The sequence below is a fragment of the Triturus cristatus genome, chromosome 3_2 (genome assembly GCF_964204655.1).
Source record: "Triturus cristatus chromosome 3_2, aTriCri1.1, whole genome shotgun sequence".
In the NCBI taxonomy this organism is placed as follows: domain Eukaryota; kingdom Metazoa; phylum Chordata; class Amphibia; order Caudata; family Salamandridae; genus Triturus; species Triturus cristatus.
Genome location: NC_140584.1, coordinates 820,862,262 through 820,881,459, shown reverse-complemented (window position 1 = coordinate 820,881,459; position 19,198 = coordinate 820,862,262). Strand labels below are relative to the sequence as shown.

The window sequence follows — 19,198 nt, the reverse complement described above, 5'->3', positions numbered from 1 at the left end:
CATCATTGTCGACTGCGCTAAATCCCTAGGTGTCATACTTGACAAAAGACTCCCCTAATCTCACACATCAACTCCATTGCCAAGAATGCATGTTATCAGCTGCGCCTTCTGTGGGGGATTTGTCGGTTCTTCCCGGAGAAAGACCTAAAAACCTTGGTTCAATCGCTAGTTCTCTCTAGACTGGATTATTGTAATTCTCTTCTGACTGGCCTACCCAAATCTCACCTCTCCCCTTCAAATCCGTCCTCCATTCAGCAGCTGGCTTTATTTCAGGGTCCAAACGAAGTGACCACATCACTCCTATCCTGTCTTCTCTCCGATGGCTTCCCATTGAGGCAAGAGCTATTTACAAAACGGCCTGCATCACCCACAAAGCCTTGCACACTTCCTCCCCTCGCTATCTGGCGAACAAACTGAAATTTTCTGGAGGCTTGAGACCTTCTCGGAATGCGGAAAAGTTTCTGCTTGATCCCCCTTCCTTCAAAAGGGAAAAATCGATGGCTCAATCGTTCTCAGGTAATGCGGTGAGAATCTGGAACTCGCTTCGTCCATTGCTCCGTGCCACCTCCTCCATCCGGATCTTCAAAGCTGACCTCAAATCTCTTCTATTCCAAAGACACTTTCAGAACTAATTCCTTCATTCTCAGACCCCGCCAGGAAGTTCGTTAGTCACAGTAAATTTGTAATGTTTTTTTTTTTCTACACTCCTTGCTTGCTGTGTTTGATATTGTGTTCTTGCCTTCTATGTTTTTCCCTACCTCCTCTTGCCTGCTGTGTTTGATACTGTGTCCTGCTATTGCTGTAACGTTCTATTTTGTAACAATTCTCTCATGTAACGTAACTGGTTCTATTGTACAGCGCTCTGACACCTTCGGGTAAAGTCCGCGCTTTATAAAAAAAATGCATTAAATAAATAAATATATAAATAAATAAAGATATAGCACGGGCGCACATGAACTGCGGGTCGCTTAGCGCAGGCCCCGCCCACCTTAATGAAAGTATAGGAAGACCTGACACTGTATCACATGATCCAGGAAGTCGGGTCAAATCTGCAGCCCGCGCTTCGTGCGCTAGGAAACATTAGCTCCAGACGATAGGCTCCGAAAGTTAGTGTCAGCATTGAATTAACTGGTTTTCGAACAATAGTTATTTGGCTTGTTTGTGCCGAGGAACAGTCTGATTACGTTGACTTCATACGGTAAGTACCACTTTGCTGAGACTTCCTGTTAAACTGGCTGTTACAAAGTGAAAGCAAATTGGGTACATACACTGGCGCGGTAGAGACTACTTTTTACGGCGCGCAACAGAACGACTTGGACCTTTGAGTAACACCAGTACACATATTTCTGTACCCGTATGCGCCCGTTAGGAATGCCTGCCTTTTTTACAGCACTGAGTGCAACTTGTTTCATGACAAAGTGTGGTTTTCTAAAATGTTCACTTACGTCTTCCGCGAAAGTAGAGTTTGTAGCCGAGCCTACCCGGAAGGGAATTGGGCACACCAGCTCGGCTTTCCACCTATCCGCAGCCAACAACCGGATTGTAGGGTACTCATTGACAGGATTAAAGACAGGATTTTATGTTGTCCTGGACAGAATTTCAGAAATGGAATGTGTGAAGCCCCCTATGAATTGCATGCGGCATGACGCCACAGGAAATTACATCACGGAAGTGCGATCAGTTGACTGTTATTCTTTTGGCATTGTTTAAGCGACTGTGCCAGTAGCCAGTTGCCGTCCTAGTGCAGATAGCAGTAAAACAATAACATCATAAATAATAATCCTTACAAAATATGTAAAATATATGTTAACTTTCCATTAAGTGGAGACAATTTTATTAGCGACACTCTGACTCTGGAAAAGCTTGGCCCGTATCTCTCCGAAACGATTATTATACATCTCAAAATACCCGATTCAGGCGGGATACTTTTGATTTTTAAGCCAAAGCTTGCTATATTTTGCCTGTTTCTCGTCAAAATGGTGTCAGCGTCGATATAAGTAGATGTGAAAACTACATTTTCCCATTTTTTTTTTCTAAATCTACATCTTTCCAGTTTTAAATTGTTGGCATAGGCGTTGTATCTTTACTCCAATGTTAACAGTTATTTCCAGGTTAGTGAGTTTTTACATGTGTGGTATGTATTTAGCAGAAACCTAGTCGAAAAGCAGTTAAGAGCTCTACAGGGCAAAGACACAGGCCACACGTGTTAGTAGGGGATGTGGTTGGTTTGTGGATCTTGCTGTAGTGTTGTTTAAAGAGGTGAGTATTCAGCTGTTACTTAAAGTGGAGCGTTGTTGAGGATGCACAGAAAAAAAATGTAATATCTTTCCAGGACCTTGGTGCTTGGATGCAGAACACATTTGTTTTTTTTGTTTTTGCGCTTCTTTGTCGCCATTCTGACTGTCCCTCTGACAGCTTGTATACAGAGAGCCAGGGGTGGCTCCTCCTTGTGAGCGGAGGAGCGTCGCAGGCAAACACAAATAAATAAAATGGCATGTCAATTCCATTTCATTTATTTGCCACTGCACCGTGCTATGGTGGGGGCGGTGCCGAATCCTGCAAATGCAGGATTACACCACTGTTCTACAGTGCGCACAACGGACTGGCCGGCCGTCTTGCGGCGGCCAGTCTGACATATTCAGTGTAGACCAAGCGCTCCAAAGGTTGTGAAATAGCCTGGGGATTAGTGGCACAGGCCCCCAGAATCAAAATGAGCTCTGGGTGAGCCTGCTCCCACCAATCCTAGAGCTGATTTCACAGCATAAGAGCAGCTCTAGGATTGGTTGGAGTTGCGATGCACAAGCAGGAATGAAGTTGTTTCTTTTCCTGCTCGTGGACAGCAAACAGAAGTGCTGCACCGGTGGAGCTCCCGAATTAATGGTGAGTTGCGCACATTCGTGCTCACCATTTTTTTTTAATTCTAACCGCCACTGCACATAGCAACAACAGATGATTAGCATTTCAGCTAGCTCGGCAGTGGCGCCAGTCCTGATGGGTTTGTAGATGATGCAGCTGGTTTTGAAGCTGGTGCAGATTTCCAGGGGAGCCAGTGGAGTTCCATCAGGGTGGGGTGATGTGGTCGAATTACTTAAGGCCATAATGAGTCACACTTGGTAAACTTCAGCATTGCTCTCATTTTATTTAATGCCATTCATCATGACATGTGGGCATCATGTTCTCTTCTTGTTTTTGGCCTTCTCATAGCGCTTGGACCAAGTACATGTTTCCTTGGGAGACATCCTTTACAACGTGGTCTTTACCATGTTGTACCTTTACCACGCATGTATTTAGAACGCCTATGCTTTTACAATATATGCCTTTTACCACGCATTTTAGGTAGAATTCGTGAGTGTGGGGGGTCACCCCCACCCCACAAATACATTGTTTATAGCTAAAATATATATATATATATATATATATATATATATATATATATATACATACATACATATACAATGCGTGGTAAAGGCATATGTTGTAAAAGCATATGCGTTCCAAAAAATGTGGGATAAAAAATGCGTGGTAAAGGCATGCAGGATATTTCCTTGCATTGTTCGGACATACAACCGTCTCCTTACGCTGCTCCCTATTTGCGGATCCACTATTTCTTTGTTTTAAAGCACTCCATGTGAGCATTCCTGTTTTCAGGCCATCTCCCTTGTACACGTACTACTAGATAAAATACATGCTTGTGTACATAAATAAATGCATTTCTTAAAAAGTCGTTAAATCACCAACAGCACTTGTTTAGTTTTTTTTGGGACGATCTGATGGTATTGGAGCGCCTGTTCCATCCTCCATCTTGTTCTTTGTTTTCAAGCTCTCCATAGGAGTACTTGTGTTTTCAGGCCGTCTCTCTTGTACACACTCAGCTTGCCACTAAAATGCACAATTTAATGTTATTGGAGCACTTGTTCCGTTCTCCATCTTGCCATAGTGCTAACACCAGCCGGTGGTATTGGAGTGCTTTAAATGCTCACCAGTTACATTACACAATGACACATTCATTGTCGTGGGCAGGGGAAGCGCAAGTGATCTGCCCAAAACCACAAATTGTTTAGCCGACCCCGAGATTCAAACCTGGTTCCCCAGTTATCCTGTCGGCAGCTTTGGCCATTACGCCTCATCTTTGTTTCACTTCAAAGCTCAACTGTTTCTCACAACCACTTCCACATTTGTTGATCTTGACCCTTTCAACATGAAAAAGCATTGGCAAAGTCAATAGATCTCGGCAATGCTGAGAGCTATTGGCCTTGTCAATGTGAATGCCTTGTTGTCTTGCAGCACAGCTGCTGTTCAGCATGGCTGAAAGCTACTGAAAAAAAGCGCAATGATGTGGCCAGCGCGGGCCACGTCATAGCGCTTTATTAGGGCCAGGACAATAAATTGAACATGGGGGTGAAGGCGAAGAAACTCGGCGTCGGCTCAATATCCTGTGATTCTGGGCTTTCAGTAACTTTCAGCCTGTCTTTCCCTTGCCCCCATCCTCCTCGGGTAGCCAAGGGGGATAATTGCCCTTGATTTGCCCAGGGGGGTGGTGGGGGCCGAAAGCCCACTATATGCCAGGGATTTGTTATTTTAATGTAAGAGTGGAACTTGGAGAGATCAACAAAAGAGGTAGCTGCAAAAAAAACCTACCAACCATAGACTTTTTAGAAAAGTAGACAACCAGGGGATTCCAGGGTGGTGTGCCTTATGTGAATCCCACAAGGTCTTCTTACATACAATGCCATGCAAACCTCAAACTTTGCCTGTAATCATAAATTTTCCCTAAATTTCTGTGACAAGAACTTCTGGAATCCGCAGGAATCCACAAAATTCCTAACACCCAGCATTGCCCCACTTGTGCCGATAAAAATACTGTGCCCCTTGTGTGGTTGGGCATAGTGCCCGCAACAGAAACAGATCAAACCGAGGTCAATAGGAGTCCCCACGAAAGGGCTCCCATTGACCTTGGTTTGACTCGTTCCAGTCGCCAGTACTAGGGGTAAACATCTAGGTGACAGTTTCTACATGTACATGGAGGGCACTGAAGTAATTTCTGTCTGAATGTAGATATGACCCTTGCACAAGATGGAAAGAATTTGACCAAATACTTTACTGTAACACATTAGTGGATGACTTTTAAGCTCCTGAATTAAAATCCTACCAAAATTTAGTTCCTGTTAATGAGCAAAGCATCTCCTCCGTGGCCTGCTGCGCTGAATTTATGCAACCTCCTCCAAATATGGGCATCCATCGCAACATCAATCTGTCACTCGAAACACAAGTAAAAAAAGTGTACGGTATGTTTTTTGGCCAGCTAAACATCTTAATGAAGGTTTTACCTTGCATCGACATCCACTGGCACATATAGGCAGTCAAAGTCCTGATTCAACCTATGTTGGTTTACACTAAGCCATTTGTTTAGCCTTGCTTGAAAAACTCCACCTCTAACTTGCGCAAAGTGCTGCTTTCCTGCACCTTGCAGTGCTGCCACCCATAATCATTGATGCTGCTCCTCCTCTGAGACTCACAGGACTTGTCCAAGTCTGTCTGTGAGGCCCAAAGAAGGGATGTGTGTATCGTTATGTTTGATATCGGTGTTTATTTTTAAAACTCACTAATCCCCTGTGATGTTATCCAGGTGAGCTGCAGCCAGTGTGGGAGGCTAGCCCGGGAGGGCTTACTCAAAAAACAAGATTTTCAGCTTCTTGCAAAAGGGAAGAAGAGAGGAGAAGGTTCGAGGGTATTGTGGGAGGCTGTTCCAGGCTGTTCGAGCCAGGTACTGAAATGCGCAGCCCCCCCTCTCTGCTTTTTTCGTTCAAATATCTTTTATTATTATTTAAAAAGAGATAATACATTCATAATATATTGCAATACAATGTGACATTATGAAGAATATGATAAACTAAAAACGAAGGAAGTTCGGAAACCTCCGTGATTAAAACATATAGTTGTATTTGTATTTACACATATCCTGTTTTGTTCTTTAATGATTAACCCTTACTGTTCAATCTTCTTTCAGCATAATATGATCTTTCACTCTTAAAATGTTGATTTATAGTGATAATTTTGTAAGTTATCTCTTGTTCTTATAATAGAAAGTTGTGATATCTTCTTTATTTTCTCCCCCCTCCCTTTACCCTTATTCTTTAAGAATATTTCATTTAAAATTAGTGAATACCTTTTGCAATTTAGTTATTCTTTCTTTATTGAATTGCTTATGTATTTTTATTGTCATATACTATGTATTGCTTTTCTTGTACTTGTTTTTATATTTCTCCTTCTTTGATGAATAAACTCAAACTTAAAAAAAAATAAAACGAAGAACAACATCAACAGAATAGAATTCAAGTGAAAGGTAATGAACTAGCAAAAGAATAAAATATATAAATGACATATATATATATATATATATATATATGTTATAAAATGAATCAAATAATTTTACAAAGTCCAGGTAGAAGGAATAGAAAGATAAACTTTTTATAATTCATTGAGATCAAAAACTAGTCCTGTTGCTAATAAATGAAATTGCTTAAGGAAAGAAAGCAGGGGAGAAGAAGAAAAGATAGAAAAAAGAAAGAAGAAGAAAGAGAGAGGTGGGGACAACTGCTTCAGTGAGGAAAAACAATTTAAAAAGTAGATTCAAAGGGATACTGAGCTACCAACCCCTGAGGAGATAAAGTCATATAATTATCCTGTGACCTCCATACATTACTGGAAATGGGAAGAGTGTAATGTTTCTCTTCAACAAAAGTATGAGCCCCACGAAGGAATGATACCCATGCCCACCAGGTATGATAAGACAAAAGATGGAAAGATTTCCACTCAGTTAGTATAACTTTAACAGCAATAGATATAAGTAAATCCAATAACTGCATATTCGTATTGTAAAGGAATAGATGTAGCCCTTGGGCCCAATAGAATCATCGGGAAAGAACGCTCTAACGAAATGTTAAAAATTTGTGATGGATGTTTCTGTAGTAAACCCCAAAAGGATTGCAATAACGTACATTCAAAAAACATATGTTGATGAGTGCCTGGTACCAAATTACAATTCCAACAAAGATCGCTATCTCTAAGATTCAATCTATATAAGCAACCAGGGGTCCAATGAAGGAGTTTTAATGTAAACAATTTAGATTGCATAAGAGAAGGAGCAATCTTATTACGGAGGGATAACTTCCCTCTCTCCTTTTGTGTGAGCACGAGGTGAGTGCCAATGATAGACCGTCAGTGTGGAGGTGTGTGGAAGGTTGGTGGAAATGAATGCAGCAATTCAGGTTGGGGAACCTGTGTTGAAGAGCGCTGTTTGGCCTCACATGGGAACTTAGGCCTCACAGCATAAGACCATCCCAAGAGGCACAGGTGGAGGGCCTACTGGCATAGCTGTGGTGCCCTGGGGTGTAAAATGTGAATAGCATCCCTCTCCGTCCCCTGAATGAACTGTAAAATGCAGCCATATTTTTGGGTGCACTGGGCTCGTAACCCTACAGAGCCCAGTGTGGCACTGTACTTGCCACACTATTGATATTACCCTCAAAGGTGCCTGTTCTCCTTGGCATCACAGCCTTGGTCCAGTGTTCTGAGGCACAGAGAAGATGTGCCTGTCTTAGAACTTTAACGTCTGAATCGTGACTTTGAGACCCCAGCTCGTGGCCTATCAATAGCGCCATTGGCCCTGATGCAAGCAAATGACCTTCTCACCTGCTTGGTGGTCTGTAAATCAAAGCGGTAATTTGAGTTGATTGGGTCCCTAACATCCCTGAACCCTGGTGCTACTGCACCTATTGCTCTATTGATAGCTACGCCCTCTAAAAGGGGCACTGTCCGTTTGCCTCCCAGCCATGGTCCTATGCTGAGAAGCCCGTGGTAGGAACACATCTCCCCAGGTCTTTCACTGCACACCCATGGCTGAGGCCTAGGAGGGGGGCTGCTTCTCCGTGGCTGTGCAGTGGTAACACATGCTTACAAATGACATAGAAGAGGGACAGGTGGCATAGCAATTGTGCAGTGGGCCCAGGTTCAAAGTAAAGTCACCCCATCCCTCTTCCACTGGCTGAAAAGTAAAATGCAGCCATAATTTGGTGCATTGGGTGCTTAAATTCTCCTGGTGCCAGTGCACCTGCTGCACTATGTATGTCTATGTCCCTGATACGAGGGAGTCCCACTCCCCTTTACCTCACAGCTATGGGCTAGTGCTGTGAAGCCCAGGGGAGGTGTGCCCTTCTCTGGGCCTCCCAGCTACGATCCAGCACTGCAAGGCCCTGGCATGGGGCCCGCCAGCTATGGTCTAGCGCTACGAGGACCGGGGAAGGGTATCTCCTGAGCTTCACAGGCATAGCCTTGTGCTGAGAGGCCCAGAGAAGGGGTCTTCACTGTCCTAGGCCTTGCAGCAGTGGTCTAGTGCTGAGGGGAAAGGTGACTTGCAGCGCTAGCCCATAACTGCGAAGCCAAAGGTGGGGGGGATGTGAGGGTCTCGCATCTGCGACCCGGCGCTGTGAGGCTCACAGGGCCTCACAGCCATGATCCAGCTTTACAAGGCTCAGTGGAAGGGGTGCTACTCCCCAAGGCCTTTCATTCATGACTCGGAGGGACCTCCTCTCCTGGGCCTCAAAGTCATGGCCGAGTGCAACCAACCTAGACTCTTTCTCGGGCCTCGCAGCTATGACGTAGCTCTGTCAGGCTCAGGAAAGGCGAGAGGGGCACCCAAGGGCTAGTGTTTCGAGGCTAAGGGGAGAAAATCACACTCCTGGGACGCACAGCTGTGGCCTAGTGCTATCAGGTTCCCTTCTCTGAGCTTCTAAACAAAGACGCAGCACTGTGCAGCCCAGGGAGGGGCTTGCATAGCCATGGGCCTTGCAGCTATGACGGAACGGTGTGAGTCCAGCGGAGGGAGATGGTAAAAGGATACATTTATGGTGCACGTGCACTGGGGTGAGCTCACCAGTGGTAGCTGAGCAAGGAGTTTTGGCAGCTGGTCACATTTCCCATGCCTAGTACTGGCCCTGTGTATTAATATATTCATAGTGTACAAGGGGTATAGCTTATGAATGTACTGTAAGCAGGGAAATGACTTAAAAACCTGGCGATTCTCATGTGCCACTGGCCACTATTTTACAACAAAATAGTAATGTATTTGCTGTTGGAAATTTGCGACGTGTGTGCTCAAGGAGCTTGCCCTTTGCAAGGGTCTGCATTCCTTGGGCTCGGGAACAGGGAAGGGCAGTGAAATGCTAACAGCCTATTCCAAACACTGAAAGCCCTGAAACGTGTCATTCATGAAGCAAAAAAACCTGTGCAAGTTTCTTATGTTTTCTTGCGTTTCAGACTACCGGTGAACTGTTACCTGCTAATGTAGCTATGATAACGCACTCTGAAGTCTTGGCTAAATTTCATTTTCAGGTACTCAAAAAGGAATCCCCACATTGTGGTGTTACCAGTCTTCGCAAAAGTTACATCTTCGTTGATCAGAATTGCTCAACAATGTCACTAGTCACTGATGAAGTTACATCCCCCGGGTCATAAACAGCGGGACACCTTTGTGATCTCACAACTCCTTGCTAGTACCTTCCCATTGCTTCGAATCCCTGAACACATTTGTGATGTTCTCACGCATTTAGTTTCCCTCTGTTGACAACAGCTCCCCACATTTGCGAGTTCATCGCTTATTGTTAGGTACCTTCCGTATGCTCCGTACCACGTCACACTCCTCCTTCCACCCTTTATTGCTAAAGTTTCCCTCTTTGTTCAGAATAGCACATTATGATGTCATTGGTTGCGGATGAAGTTTCCCCCCGATTTGACCTAGTTCTGAATAACAAAGCACAGTGTGATGTCATCATTGTTAAATTACCTTCCCATCATTCAGAGTAAGAGAGTGAAAGCTCCTCCTGAGATTAGTATAAGCCAACAATTATTTGTGAGGCAACTAGCAACGCCATGAAGCCTCTTGTATCTGCCCAGGAGCAACCGACAAGCTGTCTCCTGGGACACAGTGACGTCACACGACCCCACCAGCTGGTAACATGCTCGCTGGAACCATGGCCACCTACAGAACATAACACAACACAGATCATTCTGTACAGAAACAAAGGTAGCAGTGTATAAACAAGTCGCACATCAAAAGAAATCTGAAAATGTACAGGGCTAACAGGATGAAAAAGCAAATTTGTGTACAAAAACACGTAATCAGAAAAGTCGTGGTGCCACTCAGGATTACTAGCACCCCACTACCATAGGTGCAAAAAAACACTTAGACTCAGGGGTCCACGTGTAAAGCAATATGATTAGACAAATCCCAGCACTCTAAAATTTATAACAATAGGTATTTAACCATAGTCAGTTTTAACATCAATGCAACAGAGTTCTATTTTTACACAGGACAGAGACGAGAGATAGATTCACCCACAAGTTTTAAGTACAATCTTAGCAAATTTAAATGTATAGCAAAATTGATTTTTACACGTAAGCTAAAAACCACATCATGTCAATTCCTAATAAGACTGAATACATTCAAGGTAAATCCCAAGATGAATATAGATAACAGAATATTTCTTTTTGGGATTACATGCATCAGTCCCAATGAGCAGAGACAGCCGACACGTGTTTAGTCACATCCAGTGACTTCCTCAAGGCTGTAAAGACAATAATGTAAACATAAATGTACCATCTTTCCAAACCCAATGATTGGGACATTAATTAGAAGCAAGTGTCAAACCACTTAATTTTAGGTTAGTAAATTCTAGACTCAGAAAAAAGACCCAAAGAACGAAGAGGAAAGGAGAAAAGGAAATACCCTAAGAAAAAAGATCAAAATGTGCCCAGATAGTGGTTGATTTGTCATAATTTTGTGAAGACAAGACCAAAAATCCCAAGTTCTCAATGTGTCAGAATATAACAGAAAAAGAAGTGCCAGTCCAGAGAAAAATATAACCGAACCTTTTTTTGCAAAGAACTTTGTGATCCTGGAATAACCTAATATGTTGAAAAACTTGTCCTATGGGTGATCCTTTTTGTTCATATATATCAAACACTGCAATGTTGAAAACATTGTTCATTGGATGGAAGTCCTAAGCACCATATTAGAGTTAAGTATATAGATATGTTATATACTTACTTAGGGAAGGCCCATAATCTGATATATTAGGGCCTGTACTGGTCGCAGAACTAGTTATGTTGACCGTTCATCATATGAGTAGTATGGGTATCTAACAAGTCCTACGAAAAAAGAGGACCATGTAAGTATATCAGAATACACATTGTGTCAGGCTGATAGGTACGACTATTCTACGTTTATTGCCACCTACAGAACATAACACAACACAGCTCATTCTGTAATCCCTTCAGTCATCACGAAAGTTAACTTTCCATTCTTCAGCTTAAACAGCAGAGCACTATCTGATGCCATCAGTATAAGGCTGCCTTCCCAAAGTTCATGATCGCAGAACACTTTGTGATGTCATCAGTAATGCCTGACGTTACCTTCCTTTGTTCAGATTTGTGACGCCATCAGTCGCTGTTAATTTTCTTTTTCTGTGATGTCATCAATCATCTGAAATGACTGTTTATTGTTGCAACAGCCCAGCACTTGTTGATGATATCTGTCACTGCTAACGGCACTCTCCGCTTGCTCAGACTAGCAGGGCATGCATACCCTTTAGTTCTTACGGGAGTTAAGTTCTCTTCCGAAAGGCACATTGTGATGCCAGTAAATTTCTCCTAAAGTTATCTTCCATTGTTCGGAGTAATCAGGTATACTGTAAACTTATCAATCATTGTTAACGTTACCGGTCCATTGCTTAGAATATTGGGGCACACTGTGATGTCAGCAGGCATATGCATCATTACCTCTTTATTGGTTAGAGCATGTTGGGATGGCCTTAGCTGTGATTAAAATTACATTATTTTTCAGAGTAGGAGGGCATGATTGGGCGGAAACAGTTCAGTGGTACCAAGCTTTTTAAGACCGCAAGCTGCAGGTTCCAGGGGGGAGGCTGCAATGGGACAGGATCTCAAGTGCACGCTCACCGCATGGGAAGCGATATGAAAACTGGGGATTCGGTTCCCAGGTCAGAGACGTTTGCCACCCACTGAGAGACTGAGAAGTTGGGCGAAGCTTTGCACCCAGTACTATATCATAACAAATCTCTAACATATTGACACTCAACGCAAGAAACACTATTAAGTGTCCCCTTTCCATAGCTTATGGTTAAAACCCCAGGTGAGGTCTTAAAGTTTGAGGTAGTTCGCATAAGTACTTTTTGGTGTGAAATTGCTCCTTCAAATTATTGATCTATCAGAGGATAGATCCATCTGATTGTCCTTAATCATTTGCCCCTTTCTTCCTTCTACATCTTAAAAATTATTTGTGCTTCATTTGCCCGAATGCTGAGATGGAATTTGCCATTCCTCGGTATAGGTTACTTTTTTCAACGTAATGGTGTTGAAAGGTGTGATTTACAGCTCAGTCCCTGCTTTTTGTGACTTTGTTACCTGTGTGTGGTGATGTTTTGTGGCATAAACTGCTGCCAAGACAAATATGCATATATAATATATGTGAGAAACCCTAGAAGCGGTTAACATGGAGAAAAAAAACACTTGATAAAATACTCTGAAAGGCCTTGTACCTGCTAAGGGAACGGAGAAAAATACAATAACTGCAGCAGAGAGCCTCGGCCGCAGGGAGGTCGTGTCCGAGCATGTCTGCCACCAGCAGTTGGATTAGCAGCGAGCAGAAAGTACTGTAGAAAAGGGCAAACCCAACGCAAAGGACAAAATAAACCCACAGGCAGTATGAGGTGGGACTCATTTTCTCCATAATTTAGTACCAATTGTTAAATGAGGACTTTTAGTTTTTGCGTAGTTTTTTCAAGGAGAAATAAACCTCTGTGACAGTTGGGATTGGCTCTGCCATGATGGTGCGGATGAGAGTATGGGTCCCAATGTTGATAATGCTACAACAAACAGAAGGTTAGCCCTTCTTAGCTTACCTGCATATTGAAAGCAGTTTGCTGGTTGAATTGTTTCCAGTTCGTGGGTTTTAAGCTAAGGATTGCCCTTGAGGTCGCAACTGTTTCCCGGGATTTGTTGCCAGAGTGTGAGTGGCGCAGTTATCTAGGAAATAGCTATGGTTACAACTGAAATCGGAAATGTATATTATTCTGCGTGCTTCTAATGTTGGCTGGTAGTGAGTTCCAGAGCTTGGCTGCTATTAGTGAGACAGCAGTCACTCTTACGGATTTCTTATTGTTGGGTGATTAAGTGTTTGCTGGAGCGTAGTGTTCTATTTGGGTTGTATTGCTTGAATTTAACTTGTAGGTATAGCGGTCCTTTTCCTTGGGAGGTTTTTGTGGACAATGCAGCTATTGGTAGCCAGTGGAGCAATTGCAGGACTGGAGTTAGGCATTCACTTGGGTGAAAGCAGAGAAGAAGCCTTGAGGCAGCATTTTGGATGAGGTGTATTTTGCGTTTGACACATGTGGGTGTACCAAGGTATAGGATGTTGGCATAGTTCAAGCTTGGAGATTACAAGTGTGGGGACAACTTGCGGTGTATGTTGGTATGCAGGGTATGGGAAGATGCGACATAGTGTTTTCATTGTGTAGAAGGCACTCTTTATGATGATGTTAACATGCAGTATCCAGGTTATGTCTGAATTCAGGTTTCGCTACTTTTCACCGGCTTCTTAATGCCTTCAACCCGCTGCCTTTCAGATTCTTCTGGTACACCGACAACACCACATGGAAGCCTCAAACCCGATAAAAAAGGAGGAATTCCTTGGGCAAGGGGAAGAGGGCAGAGGTGGTTTTGTAGTGGGGCTGGGAGAAGAAAAGCTAATAAGCTGGTGTGACTTATTCTTCTGATAGGCTGTTAGTCAAAACCTTAGGCTGATTCTTAAATGTCATACCACTCTCTTTGCCACTAATAACCTGTCATAGGATGCATATAAAAAACAAACCCCTTTTATAAGAAGAGTTGGCTACGGTAGTGTAGGTAAATGTTTAGTTATGGTCATGCATATGTATAAATGTTCCTGACTGAACTTTTGTTTTGCCAGTTTTTTGTTGAATAGGTTTCTTAAAATATGACAATGCATGGAAGAGTAGCTGCTGATATATAATAGTACTCTGGCATTTACTGGGAACTGTGGATATGGTGCTCTCATCCATCATCTGAGGCCCCCAAGCATCGTGAGGCAAATACAGAAATGGAAAAGAATGTGCAACGGAAGATCAACATCCGCTCTTACCTCACAGTCGATTGTTACCTTGTTACATCACATCCGTTTAGGCACTGTAAACAGTTCATAGAAAGTACTGGGTAAAAAATACATGGGGGTTGTCCCTCTAGCCATATGAAGCTTCTTCCCCACAATATACCATGCAGTCCAGAACACCACCAAATGTATCATCAGAATATCCGAAATCTAAGACTTGAATCCGCCAAAGCAGAAACCTGCAACATGCCTTCGATGAGTTTATTCAGATGCAATCTTTCTTTTTGTACTATGGTCAGAAGAAGTTAGTCTGTCCACACCCGAACCCTCACTGTAGAGTATAACAACACTTTAAACAAATCTTTCTTCTCTTATTTCGGATTTTTTAAACAAAATAAAAAAAGTGGTAGACCTCAGATAAAAACATCAGACCTTTCCTGGGCACTTTACTTTTCATGTTAAATGGTCAAGATTTCACCATCCAGCATTGTGTTAAGGTTTGTTGTCATTGTTTTAAAATGTGTTTATAAAAATATTTAATTCTGTTTATTTCTATGTAGCTACTTCGGTTTTTATGTACTACAAGATTTTAATAATCTGCATTTTTGAATGATCTCTCTGTATTTGTGTCATATGTCTATTCCATCATTTAACACGATTTTTAGTTTTTAGTATTGTAGCCTCGTATTGGACATTGGATAAAGATTTTTTTCAACCAAGCAATAATTATTTGACTTTGTCTTTTGAGCTGTGATAGTCCGTGTCATTCGCAGGCTCTTGCACGTGTTTAACAACATATCTCATGAGAGTTCGGAGGTTTCTGCTTCCATATGAATCTTCAGCTTTGGTCCTGTCTGAAGAAATTAGTAATATAGAATCGGTTTCTGCGGTCTAGGAGGCACTAAGGTTATTACAAGCAGGAGTAACTTGTGGGCAATGGAAGTGCTACTGAAACGCTGCCTGGCTCTTTGCGTAGATGGTTACAACAAGCAGCACACTGAGCCTTACTGCGCTGGATGAGACGTGCCTGTCTCTCGTGGGTTGTTGTGTCCAGTGTTTGTTTGACTGTGACATCTAGCGGAGGAGCAACAGATTGTAGATCAAAGAGCATGAGCCCTGATGATTCAAGATCACTTACAGTGAGGCAGGAGACAAGAAGGTACCTATTCTGTTTGGTTGGAATACCTTTGAAGAGATGTCTCTTCCCTTTTTTTAGGTCGAGCCTGGGCAGCGCATGCGAGGCATGCTGTATTGAGGCAGGGACTTGAAGCTCCGTCCACATGTTTCATTGGCTTGTATCATTGTCCACTAAACTGTGGCTGTTCATTGGCCAAAAGACTTAGTACCGCTTTGTCTCATTTTGTAACCTCCCAAGGCGACACCCCGTTAAGTGTGTTGTTGCTTAGTAGGCTTTAATTACAGCCTTCAAGCACTATTTTCTCAAATAGCTTTGTCAGGACACCCGCTCTCCTAGCGCTTTTTAAAAAAAATTATAGCACACATTTGCACTGCAATAGGTCTTGCATTGTCAAGATTTTAAGCTATTGGCATTGTAAATGACAACGCCTTTTATTTATCTGTTTTAAAAACAACACATGAATAAAAGGCATTGACATTTACAATGCCAACAGCTCAGCCTCTCCTAAATGCGAGACCTATTGCATTGCAAATGCTTGTTCTGAATTGCAGGAGAGGTGAAGCACATGTGTGTATTGGCCACCCACCCCTCGAAGTTATTTTGTCAGGATTGTAACTTGTGATCTGCAGGTTACACGGATATGTTTGTAAAAATGCTTTAACCTGCAGAGCTGTCTGAGCTATCTTACTAGCATAAGCATTTGAGACCTACAAGTTACTCATGACACTGAGCTGTTTTATGACGATTCAAACTTGTGCCCACAAGATTACACACAGATCTCTGCCGCAAGTGCATTAACCACCTAAATTATCTTCTTAGTGTAGCTTAAGGCTTGCTGACTACACATAAGTCTCTGCATTAGGCGCCTTAATCAACCAACACCAATTAATCAACAAAGTAAACCAGAGCAGTTTTGCTCTGTCATTTCCTCCTCTTGTCATTTTGTTTCGTGGGCAAAGTTTGAATAATGATTACATATATTTAGGGCTTTAACTAACCCTCTCCCTTTCTGCCGGTGCCATCTAAAATTGTGTGTTTCTGAAGTAAGTGTTTTCATTTCCATCACTGTAGGTATAATCTAGCCTCTTATCGCGTTGGTGCACCACCATTCCTGGTTATTCAGCCACCAGGACTAATCTTTAGTCCAGTAGGCCTAATGGCTAGTCTGTTCTTGGAAACTCCTCAGGAGAAATAGATAGACCGCGAATTCCGCAACAGTGGATGTCAATCATAGTGTGGAAGGATGGTTGGAAATCAGGCTTAGGAGGCTTTTCTAGTTTCCTTATGGTGACTTTGAATGAGTATATTTGAGTTGCATATAAACATCTAGTCCCTTAAGTATCCGGTAAAAAAGGCGCTCCAACAAAACTCTCCTTCCATAGGGTTCAGTCACCCTCTTCATCCTAGGCCTATTACGCTGGGTAGTAATGCCTTTTGTGAACAACCAATCTCTTTCTTCTAAGGTCCGGTAAGGTGGTGCCACCAACGGCTCAAGAAAAAAACAGGAGCATCCAGGTAAGTGTGATATATTAAAAAACGAACTCCTCAAGTTAAAACTTTGTCAAGGAGGGAGGTGATTCCCTCTTTGTGGTTCTACGGTGTTCTATGTTCCCGATACCAGTGAATTTTGATCCTTTCCTTTTCCTCTTTCGCCTTTTCCACTTTAAGTCAGGGTGTCCGGCTTCACCTCTGTGATTCTCATCCCTCCGTATTTTTTTTGAAAAACCTTTATTTAAAAAACAGGATACAGCTATTCAGCCGACAACCCGGAGGTTCGGCAGCATCGATGATTAGAAACAGTGATGCGCCCCCAGTAAAGTACAAAGAGAAGTGCAAAGGTTCAATTTTAAACAAACACAAAAAGCACAGCAAACCCCAGCAAGGCAAGAACATTAAAAACCATGGTGAGAGCCCCCAGGGGAGGCCGGACCCCACTCATCTACCGGTTACAAAATAGTGTAAGGAGGAAGAGGGGGGACAGCAGAGGCCCAAATAGTTCACAAACCAGACTGTGCTGGAAAGAAGGTCAGGGGGAAAGCTGTTCCTCGGGCGGTTCCAGATCAGGGGCAAGGCATATTCCCCCCCTGTATTGATTCCACCGCCCCCAGATGGCGTGCCACTTCCGGGGGCGGCCTCTAGAGTAGTAGACTGTCTTCTCCCTAAACATGCTCCAGTCCATGTTCTCTTTCCACGCAGTCAGTGTGGGGGGCCCCGAGGAGCCCCACAATCGCGCGATATCCCTCTTAGCGACCATGTTACCCAGTGTCACCCATTGGGTCCGCGCCTCATCGAGATCAGTGGGCCCCCAGATATTCAGGAGACAGCACCGCGCCTCCGGCTGCAGAGCAATGCCTGTCACCTCCCCCATTACTGCATGGACTCCCCTCCAGAATTCCACAATGACACCACACTCCCAAATGATGTGCAGGAAAGTACCCACCATACCACACCCCCTCCTGCACAGGCCGTCCTCCGAGAACCCCATGTGGACCAGCCTTGGCCCCGTCACATACACTCGGTGCAGTATTTTAAGCTGCACCAGCCTCAGGCGCGACGGGATCGCGACCTCCTTAGGGGAAGAAACAGCTGACTGCCAATCCTCATCATCTAACTCGAGGCCATCCCTAGTCCACTGGTCCCTCAGCCCCAGAAGCATGTCCGCCCGGACGTTTATAAGTTTCTTATATATTAGCGAGATCGTGCTTTCGGGCATGTGGCCATCAAGGACCCGGTCCTCCAAGGGAGAGGACTCAGGCACCTTCTCACCCTCCACGAGGACTGATCGGAGGGCGTGGCGCATCTGAATATATCTGAAATACTCGGAGGGCCCCAGCTCATACTCAGTCTGCAACTCCTCAAAGGACTTCACCTTCCCCTTATGCAGCACATCACCCACCCTGGAGATGCCAATCAGGTCCCACTTATCAAAGCCTTTTGAATGCCAAAGCCTTCCCAATCTCTCCGATTCAAACAACGGGGTAGCGAGGGTGAGCTTATCCTTCCAGCCCAGCGAGTCAGTTGCCATCTTCCACACCCGCACTGCCACAGCGGTGGGCCCCGTGAGGGACGAGTCTAGGGATCGCGAGTACAACGCCCTGTAATAGTTACCACCACGCAGCAACCACCTGTCCATGGCATACCCAGGGCTGAGAGCAGGGCCATAAAGCCCATGATTGATCGCGCTCAGCTGTGTGGCCCAATAGTACCGACGGATATCTGGGAGCGCAATGCCCCCGTCGTACCATGGAAGCGTCAGCTTTGCAATAGCAATTCGCGGCCGCCCATCCCACAGCAACGTCCGTTGGAGGCCTTCGACCTCCCGAAAGTATTTGGCCGGCACCCAATCCAAGGTATTCTGTAAGGCGTAGAGAAAGCGGGGGAGAGACATCATTTTGAACAGGGCCGCACGCCCGACGAGGGAGAGCGGCAGCCTCCGCCAACCTTCAACATCGCGCCTCAGGCGTGCCGGGGGGGGAGCAGATTCTTCTCATAGCGCACAGCCGAGTCCATGGTGATAAAGATCCCCAAGTACACGAAACCCTGCTGGGCGATCTGTATCGAACATGTTCTAGGGATCGGTGGAACCTCGCCACTAAGAACATACAAGTACGATTTGCTCCAATTGATGACGAGACCCGAGTTCCTACCAAAAGATGTGAGTACGTCACAGACCACTATAAGTGATTTCTTGGGCGAGGCAAGATACAACAGGATATCATCGGCATAGAGCGAAATACGGTCCTCGTGTTCAGGCGACCACCGAAGGCCCCGTATATCCGGGTGCCAACGTATCCACGCAGCCAGGGGCTCAAGGGCGAGGGCGAACAACAGAGGCGACAGGGGGCAACCCTGCCGAG

General features: G+C 44.2%; 1 protein-coding gene across 11 annotated transcripts in view; it reads left to right on the top strand.

Moving 5' to 3' along the window:
* LOC146858220 (caspase-8-like) overlaps positions 1-19,198 on the top strand; it is a 218,830-nt gene that overhangs the window by 8,569 nt on the left and 191,063 nt on the right. For 4 of the 11 annotated variants that reach the window (XM_085649000.1, XM_085649005.1, XM_085648995.1 and 1 more), the window contains exons 1-3: positions 1,041-1,198; positions 5,627-5,764; positions 16,805-16,856. The gene's annotated coding sequence lies outside the window, so the exon portion shown is untranslated. Of the gene's footprint in view, positions 1-1,020; positions 1,199-5,626; positions 5,765-16,804; positions 16,857-19,198 lie in introns of those variants that run through there. The other 7 variants (XM_085649002.1, XM_085648998.1, XM_085649004.1 and 4 more) reach the window with 5 other exon arrangements.